Below are 16,511 nucleotides of genomic sequence, written 5' to 3'. Positions count from 1 at the left end.
ACTGCCAGCTCCGCCTCCCAGGTTCATGCCATTCTCCTTCCTCAGCCTCCCAAGTAACTGGGACTACAGGCACCCGCCACCACGCCCGGCTAGTATTTTGTATTTTATTTTATTTTATTTTATTTTATTTTATTTTATTTTATTTTATTTTATTTAAGTAGAGATGGGGTTTCACTCTGTTAGCCAGGATGGTCTCGATACTGACCTCATGATCCACCCACCTCAGCCTCCCGAAGTGCTGGGATTACAGGTGTGAGCCACCACGCCCAGCCTAGTCTGTGTCTTTTAATTGGGGCATTTAGCCTATTTACATTTAAGGTTAATATTGTTATGTGTGAATTTGATCCTGTCATTACGATGTTAGCTGGTTATTTTGTCCATTCGTTGATGCGGTTTCTTTCTAGCATCAATGGCCTTTACAATTTGGCATGTTTTTGCAGTGGCTGGTACCTGTTTTTCCTTTCCATGTTTACTGCTTCCTTCAGGAGCTCTCGTAAGGCAGGCCTGGTGGTGACAAAATCAGCATTTGCTTGTCTGTAAAGGATTTTATTTCTCCTTCACATATGAAGCTTAGTTTGGCTGGATATGAAATTCTGGGTTGAAAATTCTTTTCTTTAAGAATGTTGGATATTGGCCCGCACTCTCTTCTGGCTTGTAGAGTTTCTGCTGAGAGATCCGCTGTCAGTCTGATAGGCTTCCCTTTGTGGGTAACCCGACCTTTCTTACTGGCTGCCCTTAACGTTTTTTCCTTCATTTCAACCTTAGTGAATCTGACAATTATGTGTCTTGGGGTCGCTCTTCTCAAGGAGTATCTTTGTGGTGGTCTCTGTATTTCCTGAATTTGAATGTTGGCCTGCCTTGCTAGGATGGGGAAGTTATCCTGGATAATATCCTGAAGAGTGTTTTCCAGCTTGGTTCCATTCTCCCCATCACTTTCAAGTACACCAATCAAATGTAGATTTGGTCTTTTCACATAGTCCCATATTTCTTGGAGGCTTTGTTTCTTTCTTTTTACTCATTTTTCTCTAAACTTCTCTTCTCACTTCATTTCATTAATTTGATCTTCAATCACTGATACCCTTTCTTCCACTTGATCAAATCAGCTACTGAAACTTGTGCATGTGTCATGTAGTTCTCGTACTATGGTTTTCAGCTCCATCAGGTCATTTAAGGTCTTCTCTACACTGTTTATTCTAGTTAGCCATTCGTCTAATATTTTTTTAAGGTTTTTAGCTTCCTTGCAATGGGTTCAAACATCCTCCTTTAGCTCAGAGAAGTCTGTTATTACTGACCTTCTGAAGCCTACTTCTGTCAACTCATCAAAGTCATTCTCCATCCAGCTTTGTTCCATTGCTGGCGAGGAGCTGTGATCCTTTGGAGGAGAAGAGGTGCTCTGGTTTTTAGAATTTTCAGCTTTTCTGCTCTGCTTTCTCACCATCTTTGTGGTTTTATCTACCTTTGGTCTTTGATGATGGTGACCTACAGATGGAGTTTTGGTGTGGATGTCCTTTTTATTGATGTTGATGCTATTCCTTTCTGTTTGTTAGTTTTCCTTCTAACAGTCAGGTCCCTCAGCTGCAGGTCTATTGGAGTTTGCTGGAAGTCCAATCCAGACCCTGTTTGCCTGGGTATCACCAGTGGAGGCTGCAGAACAGCAAATATTGCTGCCTGATCCTTCCTCTGGAAGTTTTGTCTCAGAGGGGCACCCAGCTGTATGAAGTGTCAGTCGGCCCCTACTGGGAGGTGTCTCCCAGTTAGGCTACACAGGGGTCAGGGACCCACTTGAGGAGGCAGTCTGCCCATTCTCAGAGCTCAAACACCACGCTGGGAGAATCATTGCTCTCTTCAGAGCTGTCAGACAGAGATATTTAAGTCTGCAGAAGTTTCTGCTGCCTTTTGTTCACCTATGCCCTACCCCTAGAAATGAAGTCAGGCAGGCCTGGTTGAGCTATGGTGGGCTCCGCCCAGTTCGAGCTTCCCAGCTGCTTTGTTTACCAACTCAAGCCTCAGCAATGGTGGTCGCCCCTCCCCTCAGCCAGGCTGCTGCCTCGTAGTTCAGTCTTGTACTGCTGCGCTAGCAGTGAGTGAGGCTCTGTGGGCATGGGACCTGCTGAGCCAGGCCCGGGGTATAATCTGGTGTGCTGTTTGCTAAGACCATTGGAAAAGCACAGTGTCCTGATTTTCCTGGTACAGTCTGTCATGGCTTCCCTTGGCTAGGAAAGGGAAATCCCCCAACCCTTTGTGCTTCCCTGGTGAAGCAATGCCCCCCCCCTGCTTTGGCTCACCCTCGGTGGGCGGCACCCACTGTCCAAACAGTCCCAGTGAGATGAACCAGGTACCTCAGTTGGAAATGCAAAAATCACCTGTCTTCTGCATCAGTCACTCTGGGAGCTACAGACCGGAGCTGTTCCTATTCAGCCATCTTGGAACAGACCCTCCCATTCATCAGTTGATGGATATTTCAGTTCTTTCCACTTGTTGGTTATTATGAATAATGCTGCTTATAAACATTCATGTACAAGATTTTGTATGGACAAATGTTTTCATTTCTCTTCAGTATAGGAGAAGAAGTAGAATTGCTGGGTTATATGATAACTCTATGTTTAATCTTTTGATAAATGACCAGACTTTTCCTCAGCAGCTGCATCCTTTTACATTCCCAGCAGCAGTGTATAAAGTTTCCAATTTCTCCACATCCTTGCTAACACTTGGAATTGTCCAAGTTTTTTTTTATTATCGCTATCCTAGTGTGTATCTGGTTGTGGTATCCGGTTGTGGGTTTAGTTTGCATTTCCCTGATGGCTAATGGATGCCAAGCATCTTTTCATGTGCTTTTTGGTCATTTGTACATATTCTTCAGGGAAATATCTGTTCAAAACTTTTGTTCATTTTTAGTTGTTACTTCTCATTTTATCATTGAGTTATAAGAGTTATTTATATATTCTAGATACAAGTCCCTTATCCAGATATATAGTTTACAAATATCTTCTGCCATTTTGTAGTGAGACTTTTCATTTTCTTGGTGGTACCCTTTGAAGCACAAGAGTTTTTCATTCTGATGAAGTCTAATTATCTATTTTTTTCTTTTGTTGCTGGTGCTTTTGGTGTCATATCTAAGAAAGCATTGACTAATCCAAGGTCATGAAAATTTTTTGCTGTTTTCTTCTAAGAGTTTTATTGCTGTAGCTCTTACATTTAGGTCTTTGATCGATTTTTAGTTAATTTTTTTTAAGAGCGTGGGTTTTGAGGTCAAATAGTGTGATAGTCTTGGTCTTCTGAGAAGCAGACACCAAGGTGGAAATTAGGCTAGGCATGGTGGCTTATACCTGTAATCCCAACACTTTGGGAGGCTGAGGCAGGAGAATAATTTGAGACCAAGAGTTTGAGACCAGCCTGAGCAACATAGGGAGAGCCCCTATGAGAGCCCTCTACAAAAACAAATAAATAAATTAGCAGCATGTGCCTGGTGTGTGCCTGTAGTCCTAGCTACTTAGGAGGCTCAAGTGGGAGGATCGCTTGAACTCAGGAGTTCCAGGCTGCAGTGAACTGTGACTGCACCACTGCACTCCAGGCTAGGTGACAGAGTGAGACCTCGTCTCCAAAAAAAAAAAAAAAAAAAAAAGGAGAATTAGGTGGGGCATGGTGGCTTATGCCTGTAATCCCAGCATTTTGGGAGGCTGAGATGGGTGGATCACCTGAGGTCAGGATTTCGAGACCTGCCTGGTCAACATAGTGAAACCCCATCTCTACTAAATAAAAACTAGCCAGACGTGGTGGCACACACCTGTAATCCCAGTTACTCAGGATGCTGAGACAGGAGAATCACTGGAACCTGGGAAGGGGAAGTTGCAGTGAGCTGAGATCGTGCCACTGTACTCCAGCCTGAGTGACAGAGCAAGACTCCATCTCAAAAAAAAAAAAAAGAAGAAGAAGAAAAGACAGAACTAAACATGCAAGGATTTTATTAAATGAGAGAAAACACAGAGGGAACTGGAAAAATGCTGAGGAAGCAGTCAGAGCGCAATGCAAGTGTGACACCGAGTGAAGAAGAGAGGGAAGGAAGGTTGTTGGGTAGAAGCGACTTCAGGCTGCCATTCAGTTCAAAGCTCAGCAAGGCCATCAGAAGGTCCTTGAGCCAAAGTCAGCCTCAGAGGAGTCCTGGGTCTCCTAGGAACAGGCCCGCCTTAGTGTCCCTGCCATTTTCAGTAACTGACTGGGAAAAGTCCAGTGGGAAGTGTGGCCTCAGTACAAACAAGACAATGGATTTCAGAGCACAACAGCTAGGGCCTTTGGTCAGTTCAGCTCCCAGAGGGGCACAATTCATGACTACCACACTTCATTTTGATTCCCACCCTGTCACTCATTTCGTTACATGAACAAAAACATTATTGAATCTCTCTGAGTCTCAGTTTTATTTATAATGCACCTATTTTCTTGCCTGGAACTTAGAAATCATGGCTAGTAATAACTTTGGTGGCATTATATATTAAGTATGCATATTTATTAATGTACAAAGTGATTACTTCTTATTAATATGTTAGCATATAAAATAAGATAAACCCATTGGACAAAGAAAAACTCCAAATGTCATCATGTATTATACTTTGCAGACTTATGGCTGGATGTTAATAAGTGTTTAATAAATTTCTCATCTTCAAAGTTCTGGCTTAAATGTCACCTTTTTGGTGAAGACTTCCTTAGCCACCAAGTCAATATTAGTCATTTTTTCTGTGCTCCCATAACATAGTGACTCTCAACATGAAAAAGTAGGTATGGAAATCTTTAGGGAAGTCTTAAAAACTACTCTGAATTCATCATTGCTTTAAGTTTTTAAGCCATTCAAAAATAATGTGAATAACAATTCTAATTCCTAGACTATGACATACTGAATCATTTTCCTACTACAAAACTCTATAAATGCCACCAAAACTATAAATTATATTCTTTGCATGCATAGCTGAGCTGAAAAGAAATGAACAGAAATCCCCAGGAGGCAAACTGGAGGGGAAACATAAAGCCAGGGCAGTAAGTCCATGAATTGACCTTTGACTCCTCTGGAGAAACAGAGTGAAAGGTGGCTCAGAAGCCGAGGGCCAGGGTTTACCTGCTAGGAGTCCAGGCCCTGGGGCTGTGCTATGTGGAGAATTGGAACTGAGCAGCAACACACACACACACACACACACATTCACATGCACACACACATTCACACACACACACAGACACACACAAACACACACACACATTCACACACACACGCAGAGACGTAAACACACACACACATTCACACACACACACTCACATGCTCAGGCATACACAAAGACACACACACAGACCTACACATTCACACACACTCTCACATACATGCACATATACAAACATATGCTTTCANACCTACACATTCACACACACTCTCACATACATGCACATATACAAACATATGCTTTCACGGACACACACACTCACACACATTCACACATAGACACACACTCACATTCTCACACACACAGACACACACATACACACAGACACATTCACACACCTTGTCTCTGTCTCACACACACACACAGCGGCTACTCCCACAGAGAAACGATGGACCAGAAGATATTCCACTGTCACCACAGAGGGAAACAAAAGGAGGCTTCCTTCTTTTCATTTTTTTTGGGGGGATGGGTTCTCACTTTGTCACCCAGTCTGAAGGGCAGTGACACAATCTCAGCTCACTGTAACCTCCACCTTCTGGGATCAAGTGATCTGCCTGCCTCAGCCTCCAAAGTAGCTGGGACTACAGGTGTGTGCCACCCGCTCGGCTAATGTTTTGTGTTTTTTGTAGTCAGGGTTTTGCCATGTTGGCCACACTGGTTTGAACTCCTGGGCTCAAGCAATCCACCTGCCTCGACCTCCCAAATAAAGCTTCTTTGTCTTGACCTCAGCTCTGGGTGTGTGGGGGGAAGGGCAGGGGACTACAGATAAACCTCCCTTGAGAATGTATAAATATAAGCCTAATTCTCTTTATGAACAAAGTGCACATGATCCAGGAACCTCCCTCCTCCCCCAACACCACCACCACAAGCTAATAAATTAACTTAGAATTTGATCTAGGACCTGTAAGTCACCTGGAAGAAGCAAATGTAAATTTGGAAGACATGCCTTCAAGCCAAACCTCATGAGATTCCTACAGACAAACCCTGCTGAAGATGAGTTTATAATCCAAAAGTTCAAAATGCAAGAACAATGCAACCTAAACAAATTCAAGAGACACAACAAAGAATCAAATTAACAGCCTGGGTTGGGCGCAGTGGCTCACACCTATAATCCCAGCACTTTGGGAGGCCGAGGCAGGAGGATCACTTGAGGTCCAGAGTTTGAGACCAGCCTGGCAAACGTGGTGAAACACCATCTCTACTAAAAATACAAAAATTAGCCAGGCCTTGTGGTGTGTACCTGTAATCCCAGCTACTCAGGAGGCTGAGGCAGGAGAATCGCTTGAACCCGGGAGGCAGAGGTTGCAGTGAGCTGAGATGGCACCACTGTACTCCAGCCTGGGCAACAGAGTGAGACAGGCAATAATAATAATAATAATAATAACAGCTTGGGCAGCATAGCGAGATCCCATCTCTACAAAAAATAAAATAAAATAAAATAAAATTAGCTGGGCATGTAGTCCCAGCTACTCTCAGGGGGCTGATGCAGGAGGATTGCTTGAGCCCAGGAGGTCGAGGCTGCAGTGAGCCATGATCACGCCACTGCACTCCAGCCTGGGTGACAGAGAGACAGAGCGAGTACTCTGGATTTTTTCCTCTTGGTTTTCCTCTGTCTCATCTTTTCCCTCTTTTAGTTTCTGCTTAATGTTCTGGGTGGCTTCTGTAACCTTATTTTCTAGTCTTTCTACTGAATTTTTATTTGTGGTATCTATAACTTTATCTCTAAGAGTTCACCATGTTCCTTGAGTATTGCTTATTCTTAGCAAGATATTCTTGTTTTGTAGATGTATTTGCCTCTTCAGGCGAAGTGTATTTAGAGGTTTTACATCTGTTTCTTCTTTGGTGATGGAAATAATTTACATCTTCATGGGTGGTGGTTACATGGTTATATAAAAATTCAGTGAGCTGTATTCAATACCTGTCCATTTTACTCTAATTCTACCTTTACAAAACTGGCTTTGCTTTTATAGGAGGAATGAGAGGAAGGGTAGATCTAAGTTTTACTGAACCTGAAGTTCTTACAAATTACAAATGTAAAATTAGGTTTGAAAGTGAGTATTTATTCAGGAAGACAAAAGAAATCAAACAGATTACAAGTTTTAAGAGACTGTCATACAACACAGTTATTATAAAATCCGGAAGAATCATATAATTGTTTTCGTTATCTAGCTGCCTAATACATCTCTATAATGTTTTTTTTTCCTATCTTTTTTGGGCTGCATCCTCTTTGATTACCTCTTTATATAACTATATTTTGGATAATCATGTTCTTTTTCTTTTTTTTTTTTTTTTTTTTTTTTTGAGATGGAGTCTCTCTCTGTAGCCAGGCTGGAATACAGTGGTGTGGTCTTGGCTCACTACAGCCTCTGCCTCCCGGGTTCAAGCATTTCAAGTAGCTAGGACTACAGGTATGCGCCACCATGCCCGGCTAATTTTTGTATTTTTAGTAGAGATGGGATGTTGGCCAGGATGGTCTTGATCTCCTGACCTCATGATCTGCCAGCCTTGGCCTCCCAAAGTGCTCATTACAGGCATGAGCCACTGTGCCCGGCTTGGATAATCATTTTCTATAGAGTGAAGAGAGAGAGATTATTCACTCGTCTCTACCACTTAAATTGACATTTGGGGCTTTTTCACTGAAAGTGTTTTTTATTATACTTCATTTGCATACTCATGCCAGGAAAATTTTTAACTAAAATAAAATAATAAAAACTACAATATACATTATAGTAGAAAAAGGAAAAATAATGGATTAATTTTTTCTTTTCTTTTTTTTTTTTTATATCTACAATACATTTTTTTTAAAGGGGAGAAAGCTTATGAAAAATTGCTTCTAAAAAGTAAACTCTCCAAAGTTCAGGGTTGATTTGCATTGAGAATAACACATTGAAGTAATTTAAGTTCTGTTTCTTCATTTTTACAATCACTGTACTATCATTGTTTGTTTAGAAACTATTGTTTAAGACTAGGCACAGTGGCTCTTCCCTGTAATCCAGCACTTTGGGAGGTCAAGGCAGGAGAATCACTTGATGCTAGGAGTTCAAGATCAACCTGAGCAACATAGCAAGACCCTGTCTCTACCAAGAAATTTAAAAATTAAAAATAGACAGGCATGGTGGCATACACCTATAGTCCTAGCTACCTGGGAGGCTGAGGTAGGAGAATCACTTGAGCCCAGGAGTTCAAGGCTGTAGTGAGCTATGATTGCACCACTGCACTCCACCACTGCACTCCAGCGTGGGTGACAGAGACACTGTCTTTAAAAAATAAAAAATAAATAAATAAAAGTTTAAAGCAGCTACTGTTTAAATCCAGGGTTATGTATTATCACCAGAATTAGAGACACAATCTGTGTTTAAAGTAAACTGGAATGATTCTGAACCATTATGAACCTACTCTCAAAATAATATATATGTAACTGAGTCAGTGTATGCCTGGACTTGATCATATAACTGGGAGTTTATCAAACATAACTGTGGAATACAATGCTTATAAAGGATAAATCATTTTTGAACTGGCCAATTTAAACCTTATACATATATTGTGTTATAAAAACTCAACAATAACAGTAGTAATTGTTTTAAACTTGAACCAACAAGATTTTGTAGAAGAATATTCCATCACTAACAATATTAAGAATTGCTGGCCCATGGCATATGAAAATCTTGATTTTTGTTACTGATGGTTAAGAAAATTTCTTTTGGCTTCACAGTTCATTTTTGTCTTAGTCCATTCAGGCTGCTATAACAAAATACCATAGACTAGGTAATATGGACAACAGAAATTTACTGCACACAGTTCTGGAGGCTGGGAAGTCCAAGATCAAGGCCAGCAGATTCAGTGTCTAGTGAGAACTTGTTCATCAAAGATGGCACCTTCTACCTAAGGACACAGTGGAAGGGACCAACAAGCTCCCTCAGGCCTCTTTTATAAGGGCACTAATTCCATTCATAAGGGCACCACCTTCGTGACCTAATCACATCCCAAAGGCCTCACCTCCTCATGCCACTCTATTGGGGGTTAAGTTTCAATGTATGAATTTTGAAGGGACATAAGCATTCAGACCATGGCAGTTGTTGATAATGTGATGTAATTTTTAAGATTGCTGACAAATTGGGGAAACCTCTATCAGGTTTTTTTATATGAGATACAATATTTCAGGCCTTTCAATTTTCCTATAGTTCAGTCCTTTAGTAGTGACCAATCTTAAATGTTCTTTGAAGCAGCAGTCCTTAACTGGTTTGTCATCAATGTTCTGGTAGTAGTTGTATATTGAGCTTTATGTTACATTTTTCATTGTCAGTACCTCATGTTAGTTCAACTAGAAATTTAATCATAGAAATTCTGATAAATTATCTATCACAAAATGTTCATAAAACTGTGCAGTGTGTTTATATATGCTCCATTATCAAGTCTATTCTTGATGGACAAGATGTGTTAGTCTGCTCTCACAATGCTGTAAAGAAATACCTGAGACTGGGTAATTTACAAAGAAAAAGGTTTTAATTGGCTCACAGTTCTGCAGGCTGTACCGGAAGCATGACACTAGCATCTGCTCAGCTTCTGGGAGAACCTCAGGAAACTGACAGTCATGGTGGAAGGCAAAAGGGAAGCAGGCACATTACATGGCCAAAGCAGGAGCAAGCAAGAAAGGGGAAGTGCCACACACTTTTAAATAACCAGATCTCAAGAGAATCACCCACAGCACCAAGGGAGATAAGGCTAAACCATTCATGAGAAATCTGACCCCATGATCCAATCACCTCGCACCAGGCCCCTCCTCCAACACTGAGGATTATATTTCAACATGAGATTTGGGTAGGGACACAGATCCAAACTATATCACAAGAACTTCCATTTTGACCAGGACTCATTGAAAACCAAATTCTCCATTGATGATTTTACGTATCTGAGGATGGGAAGAGTTTTCTACAGCTTAACTCTGAGCTCCATTTCAACCTTGTTTCTCCTCTTTGTCTATACCCCACGGTGCCAGCCACCCTAGGACACAGGCATCAAGTGTCTAGTGCAGGATTTCTGTGTCACGGTGCTGAGTGACAGGCATAGCAGGCAATAGAAGTGTTTCTACAAGATATTCCTGTACCAGGACAACTGGCAATGGCCTACCCGTACACAAAACCATGAACCACGTAAATAAATCCCACTAAATCCATGCTTAGTATCTTGCCAACTCAACATACATTTACCCAGACCACAAAAATGCCACCATTTCATCACCACCCAACACTAGGGAAATTGTGATGGAGAGGAAGTCCAAGTGGAAAGAGACAGTAGTCTTAACCAATTGCAGTTAAAATATATTTTACATATTTTACAAAATTTTTCAAATATATATGGCCATGTGAATGTTCCAAAGGGTCTCCTCAGGGCCTTGGAAGAGGACAAAAGGGATGGGACATGAAGCTCAGGCTTCCTTAGCTTCCTCTTTAATTCTCTTCTGGATGAGAGACAGGCACAAATGAGACCAACTCTCTTCAACCATTAATTCAGAAGAGCAGAGTGCTTTCCAGGGAGTCTTATTTCTCACATGTCCATTGGGTGCCTGGAAGTTCAGACAAACTTATTAATGATATATTTTATTCCCAAAAGAAAACCACATTGACATAAAAATCAAATTTCTTTGAATGTCTATTCTTTATACAAAATGTATTAAAAATTATAAAAATTATAAAAATGCATTTAAAAATTTATTTTAAAATGTTACTAAAAATTTATAAAAATTAAAACAATGACTTTCTGCATTTCATGGCTTCCTTAGTAAACGATATAGCTTACCTGAGGGAGACCTTACAGCTTACTAACAATTTTCAGATTTCAGCAATTAGAAATGCTTAAACTTATCTGATACAGATATCTTAACCTAACTCACAGACACCTGAAGCATTAACTAAATGTCATTTATTATCCTATTATAAACTAAAGTTAAAGCACTTTAGGAGGGAAAAACTAAATATATGGGGAGAGAGTAGAATAATGCAGCCATTTTTCTAAGACTGTGTGGCGGGGGAGCCTGTTTCCTATTCTGTTCAAATGCCAGGCAGTATGGCTGCTTCCTCTGTTCCCATGGAAACCCCAGCCTTGCTGAAATTCAAGTTAATTTCTTACTGCCATCTGCCTGTTGAGCTACAGGGCTTTCTCCAGCAAATACCAAACAGAGGCCTGTAAGGAGAATGGAGTTTACTTAGAACTCCCTGGGCTGTTACCTCAGGAGGTCAAGATTGAAAACAGATTCAGCCGAACCTTAATACTGAATTAGTTGAAGGATGAAAGGAATTACAATATACTGTGTGAGCTCTTTTAAAAAATTAGCTGATGTTTAATGCAAATTGACTGCATGGGATATTACAAACAGTTCATATTACATTGGACAAAGTTTGTGTAAAGTTTTATCATCCCTTTAAACTCTAAAATAGGCCAAATTTCTAGTGCTTCTTGAAAATGTTAATAATATCATTAATCAAAGGTCACGAGCTGGTGACCCGTGATTCAGCTGTAGCCTGCAGACATGGGTTTTGGTCTGCACAGTATTTTAAAATAGTGCTTGAATTAATTGCCAATGTCTAGAAATTAGGAAACTTTATGGGGGAAAAAAAAAAACCACAACCCTAGAATTCTATCGCTTGTCTTGAAAACTTGGAAGATGCAGCTGGCTCTGCGTTCCTGCATTGTCAAAGCCAGAGCTCAGTGGCAGTTGCCCCTTCCTGCCCCTGGAAGGGGTGGGGCTGTCCCATTTGCCATAATCCGTGTCACTCTTTACTCATGAAGTAGTCATACTTCATTTATTGGTGGTAGCTGCTTGGATCATTCACATTCACAATTTCTGCCTTAAATTCATGGAATGCCCACTTCCAAAAAAGTAATACAGAAACTCTAAAACTCAAACACATGCTAGCTCCCAGAATACAGTGTTTTTACCTGCCTAAAACTTAGACTAGCAAAATAAATGTGAATCACTATTGTTTGCATCTCTAGCATCAATTCTCTAGCATAAATTGTTTGATTTAAGTAATTTGCAGTGCTTTCCATTAAGGATCAGTAAAGTAGAAAGCTGTAAGCATGTTGGCCTTTCCATTCTCCATCTAATATTAATAATGATCACCTGAACTTGTTTGCTTCCTGATATGGTTTGGCTGTGTTCCCACTCAAATCTCATCTTGAATTGTAGCTCCCATAGTTCCGACATATTGTAGGAGAGACCTAGTGGGAGACAATTGAATCGTGGGGGTGGTTACCCCCATGCTGTTCTCATGGTAGTGAATAAGACTCAAGAGATCTGATGGTTTGATAAGGGGTTTCTCTTTTGCTTGGCTCTCATTCTCTCTTGCCTGCCACCATGTAAGATGTGCCTTTTGCTTTCTGCCATGATTGTGATGCCTCCCAGCCATGTAGAATTATGAGCCCATTAAACCTCTTTTTCTTTATAAATTACCCAATCCCAGGTATGTCTTTATCAGCAGCATGAAAATAAACTATTACACTTCCTACGTGGCAGGCAATAGGCTTTACAGCAACTACCTATCAAGTCATTATAAGGCTTTTCACCTTATAGTTGAGAAAACTGAAACTTAGGAGGATCAAAAATTATGCAAAGCTGAATAGCTAGTAAATAACAATCTCCAGCTTACTCAATTTTGTCCGATGGGGTATTCTACAGCCTGTGCATTAAACCACACTGCTTATTCATCCTTATTTTTATTTAAGTGTATTTACCAAGAGTGTAAACTATTTCTATTCTAAATCTGTTTTAGAATATATTCAGAATGAAGAAAAAAAGGTCTACGACATAGTCCTTAACCTCAAGGAGTATAGAATTTCAATGAGAAGGACAATTGTTTTAGCAGGTTTTATTGCCTACACTGCCACAAACAAATAAATATGCAATTACAATATAGCGTGATATATGTTATTATGGAGGGAAACAGAAATACGATAATACAGAGAGTTAAAGCAGGAGTTAATCAGGAGAAAAAAAGTATGTTAAAAGACATTTGGAAGTACAAGAGAATATGATGCTTTGGGAAAATTGAAAGTAGTTGGCATGAGCCAAAAACAAGAACGAGCATTTCACAAAAGAATTAGTACAACTGGCCAATAATGTGGTAGGATATATACTTTGAAATATTAGCAAATGTTTTACTTTATTTTATTTATTTATTTATTTAGCAAATGTTTTAAACAGGTATTTTCTTTCTCCCTTTGCCCTTCCCGCATTTGAATAGCTCAGTGCTACATACTGACTGCCTTAGGCAAGTGGTGGTGTGTCTAGGCTGATGGAATCTCTCACAGCCTCATAATTTCTCCCATTGGGTGCCAACCTGTCACAGGGCAGCAGAATGATGTCTGTGCCCCAAAGGGGGCCTCAGAAATGGTGAAGTGAGCTGTCAGAACTGAAAGATCTGGCCGGGCGCGGTAGCTCATGCCTATAATCCCAGCACTTTGGGAGGCCAAGGCAAGTGGATCACTCGAGGCCAGGAGTTCCAGACCAGCCTGGCCAACATGGTGAAACCCCATCTCTACTAAAAATACAAAGATTAGCCGGGCATAGTGGTGCATGCCTGTAGTCCCAGCTACTCAGGAGGCTGAAGTAGGAGAATCTCTTGAACCCAGGAGGTGGAGGTTGCAGTGACTCAAGAGAGCACCACTGCACTCCAGTTTGGTGGCAGAGTGAGTACCTGTCTCCAAAAAAAAGGTCCTCATTGGCAGGAATAAGGAACATCTTGTTGTCACTTATCATGAAGGGACAGATGACCAAGGACCAATGGGTAAATGGTCACCTCACTTTAGTAGATTCTTATGGGGGAAGGGGTGACAGAGCCAATCAGGTGGATACTCCCTGACCCTGACAGCAATACTCATACCTAATGTCTTAATGCTTAGTCCCTTGGAATTTGGCTGTGATCCAGGGAAAAGTGTATGGCACTAGAGATTGTTTCTGTCTCCCAGTGGAGTAAGGACTCACAAGCTGAGAAAATAGGTTGAGTACAGAAAAATAAAGAGTGCCTTTTGCACACCTAAATTACGGAACAAGCATCGTATCGTCTTTTAGAAATTACCAATAATTGCCAGGCTTGGTGACTCATGCCTGTAGTCCCAGCACTTTGGGAGGACAGCTTGAGCCTGGGAGTTTGAGATCAGCCTAAGCAACGAAGTGAGGCCCCGTCTCTATAAAAAGTCAAAAATTAGCTGGGTGCAGTGTCACATGCCTATGATCCCAGCTACATAGGAGGCTGAGGTGGGAGGATCACTTGGGCCCAGAAGATTGAGGCTGCAAGGGAGGCAAGATTGCACCAGTGCACTCTGGCCTGGATGACAGAGTGAGACCCTGTGTCAAAAAAAAAAAAAAAGGAAAAGAATGACCAACAATCACAGAAATACAAATGACAACAAAATTCCATTTATTTTATGTAGCAGATTGACAAACATTAAATAGGTTGATAATTACCAGTCTGTGAAATTGCAGGGGAATGGGCATTCAAAAATGCTGTTGGTGGGAGAGTACACCAATATAAATGCTTCTGAGACTAGTTTGGCATCAACTCTAAAGAAATCAATAGACCCTCAAGATTAATATGTAAAGATTGCTCATTTCAGTGTTGCTTACAATAGTGAATAATTACAGTAATGTACATGTCTAACAATAAGGGATATATTAAGTTACAATAAATTATTAAAACAGAACAATATATAGCCATTAAAAGGACTGAGGTAATTCTATGCTTAGTAATATATCCAATGCTTATAATACACAGTTAAAGGGGAGAAAAGCAACTTTTCAAAAGGTGTGTATAGTGTGATCAAATTCTTGTAACTACATGCTTATACTTGCATAGAAAAATTCTGTGAGGATTTTCACCAGCGTGTTTACAGTGACAATCTTTGGTTCACATGATTATGAGTAACTTAAGTTCCAAGTCCATGTAACTGCTTTATATTTTCTTATCCTTTTTTTTTTTTTAAGACAGTTTCTTGCTCTGTTGCTCAGGCTATAGTGGATGCAATCATGGCTCACTGCAGCCTCAACTCCTGGGCTCAAGTGGGAGCCCAGCTAATTCTTTAAAAATTTTTGTAAAGACGAGGTCTCACATTGCCCAGGCTGGTCTCTAATTGCTGGCCTCAAGCAATCCTCCCTCCCACCGTAGTCTCACAAAGCACTGGGATTCCAGGCATGAGCTACCACACCTGGCTGCTTTGCATTTTCTAATTATCTTACAATCGACAGGAATTGCTTGTGTTACTATTTTCTTTTATTTAAAAAATAAAATAGTTGAGGATGACTGAGTGGTACCATGACCATGGATGAATGATGAGGGTGGGAAACAGAGAGACACCTCAGACTCAGATCCTAAGCTCCAAGACTGCCATTTGTCCTGCCTATATCACATAGGCATTTTACCCAACATTCCAGAAAATAACATAACTATAAAAATGACTGACTAGGCATGATGGCTTGCGCCTGTAATCCCAGCACTCTGAGAGGCGGAGGCGGAAGGATCACCTGAGGTTAGGAGTTTGAGATCAGCCTGGCCAACATGGTGAAACCCCATTTCTTTTTTCTTTTTCGTTTTCTTTTTTTTTTTTCAGATGGAGTCCTGCTCTGTTGTCAGGCTGGAGGGCAGTGGCGCGATCTCGGCTCACTGCAACTTCCACCTCCCGGGTTCACGCCATTCTCCTGCCTCAGCCTCCCAAGTAGCTGGGATTACAGGTGTGCACCACCACACCCAGCTAATTTTTGTATTTTTTTTTTTTAGTAGAGACAGGGTTTCACCATAGTGGCCAGGATCTGCCCACCTCGGCCTCGCAAAGTGCTGGGATTACAGCCATGAGCCACCGCACCCAGCCAGTGAAACCCCATTTCTACTAAAAAAAAAAAAAATTACCTGGGTGGGGTGGCAGGCATATGTGATCCCAGCTACTCGGGAGGCTGAGGCAGGAGAATCGCTTGAACTGGGGAGGCGGAGGTTACAGTGAACTGAGATTGTGCTACTGCACTCCAGCCTGGGCAACAGAGTGAGACTCTGTTTCAAAAAAAAAAGGACTCAGCCATCTCTCTCAGAAGGTATCAGGAGACCTTGAGAATTAATACTTGAGCCAATATCTTAACATTTTTATTCCCATGCAAATGGCTCAAATACAGATAATTTATTTTCCTTTGCCTATGTTGCCTAGGAAACAAAAGCAGAGTGGCATTTCTTTAGGTGATTATTATCTGATCTCCTTCCAATATACTACAGCTATTCTCTATGCCACTGGTTCTCCTACTTTCGTTCAGAGCCAGCCCAGTTGGGGACT

The sequence above is a fragment of the Theropithecus gelada genome, chromosome 5 (genome assembly GCF_003255815.1).
Source record: "Theropithecus gelada isolate Dixy chromosome 5, Tgel_1.0, whole genome shotgun sequence".
Taxonomy (NCBI): Eukaryota; Metazoa; Chordata; class Mammalia; order Primates; family Cercopithecidae; genus Theropithecus; species Theropithecus gelada.
Note: the sequence above shows the minus strand (reverse complement) of the source record.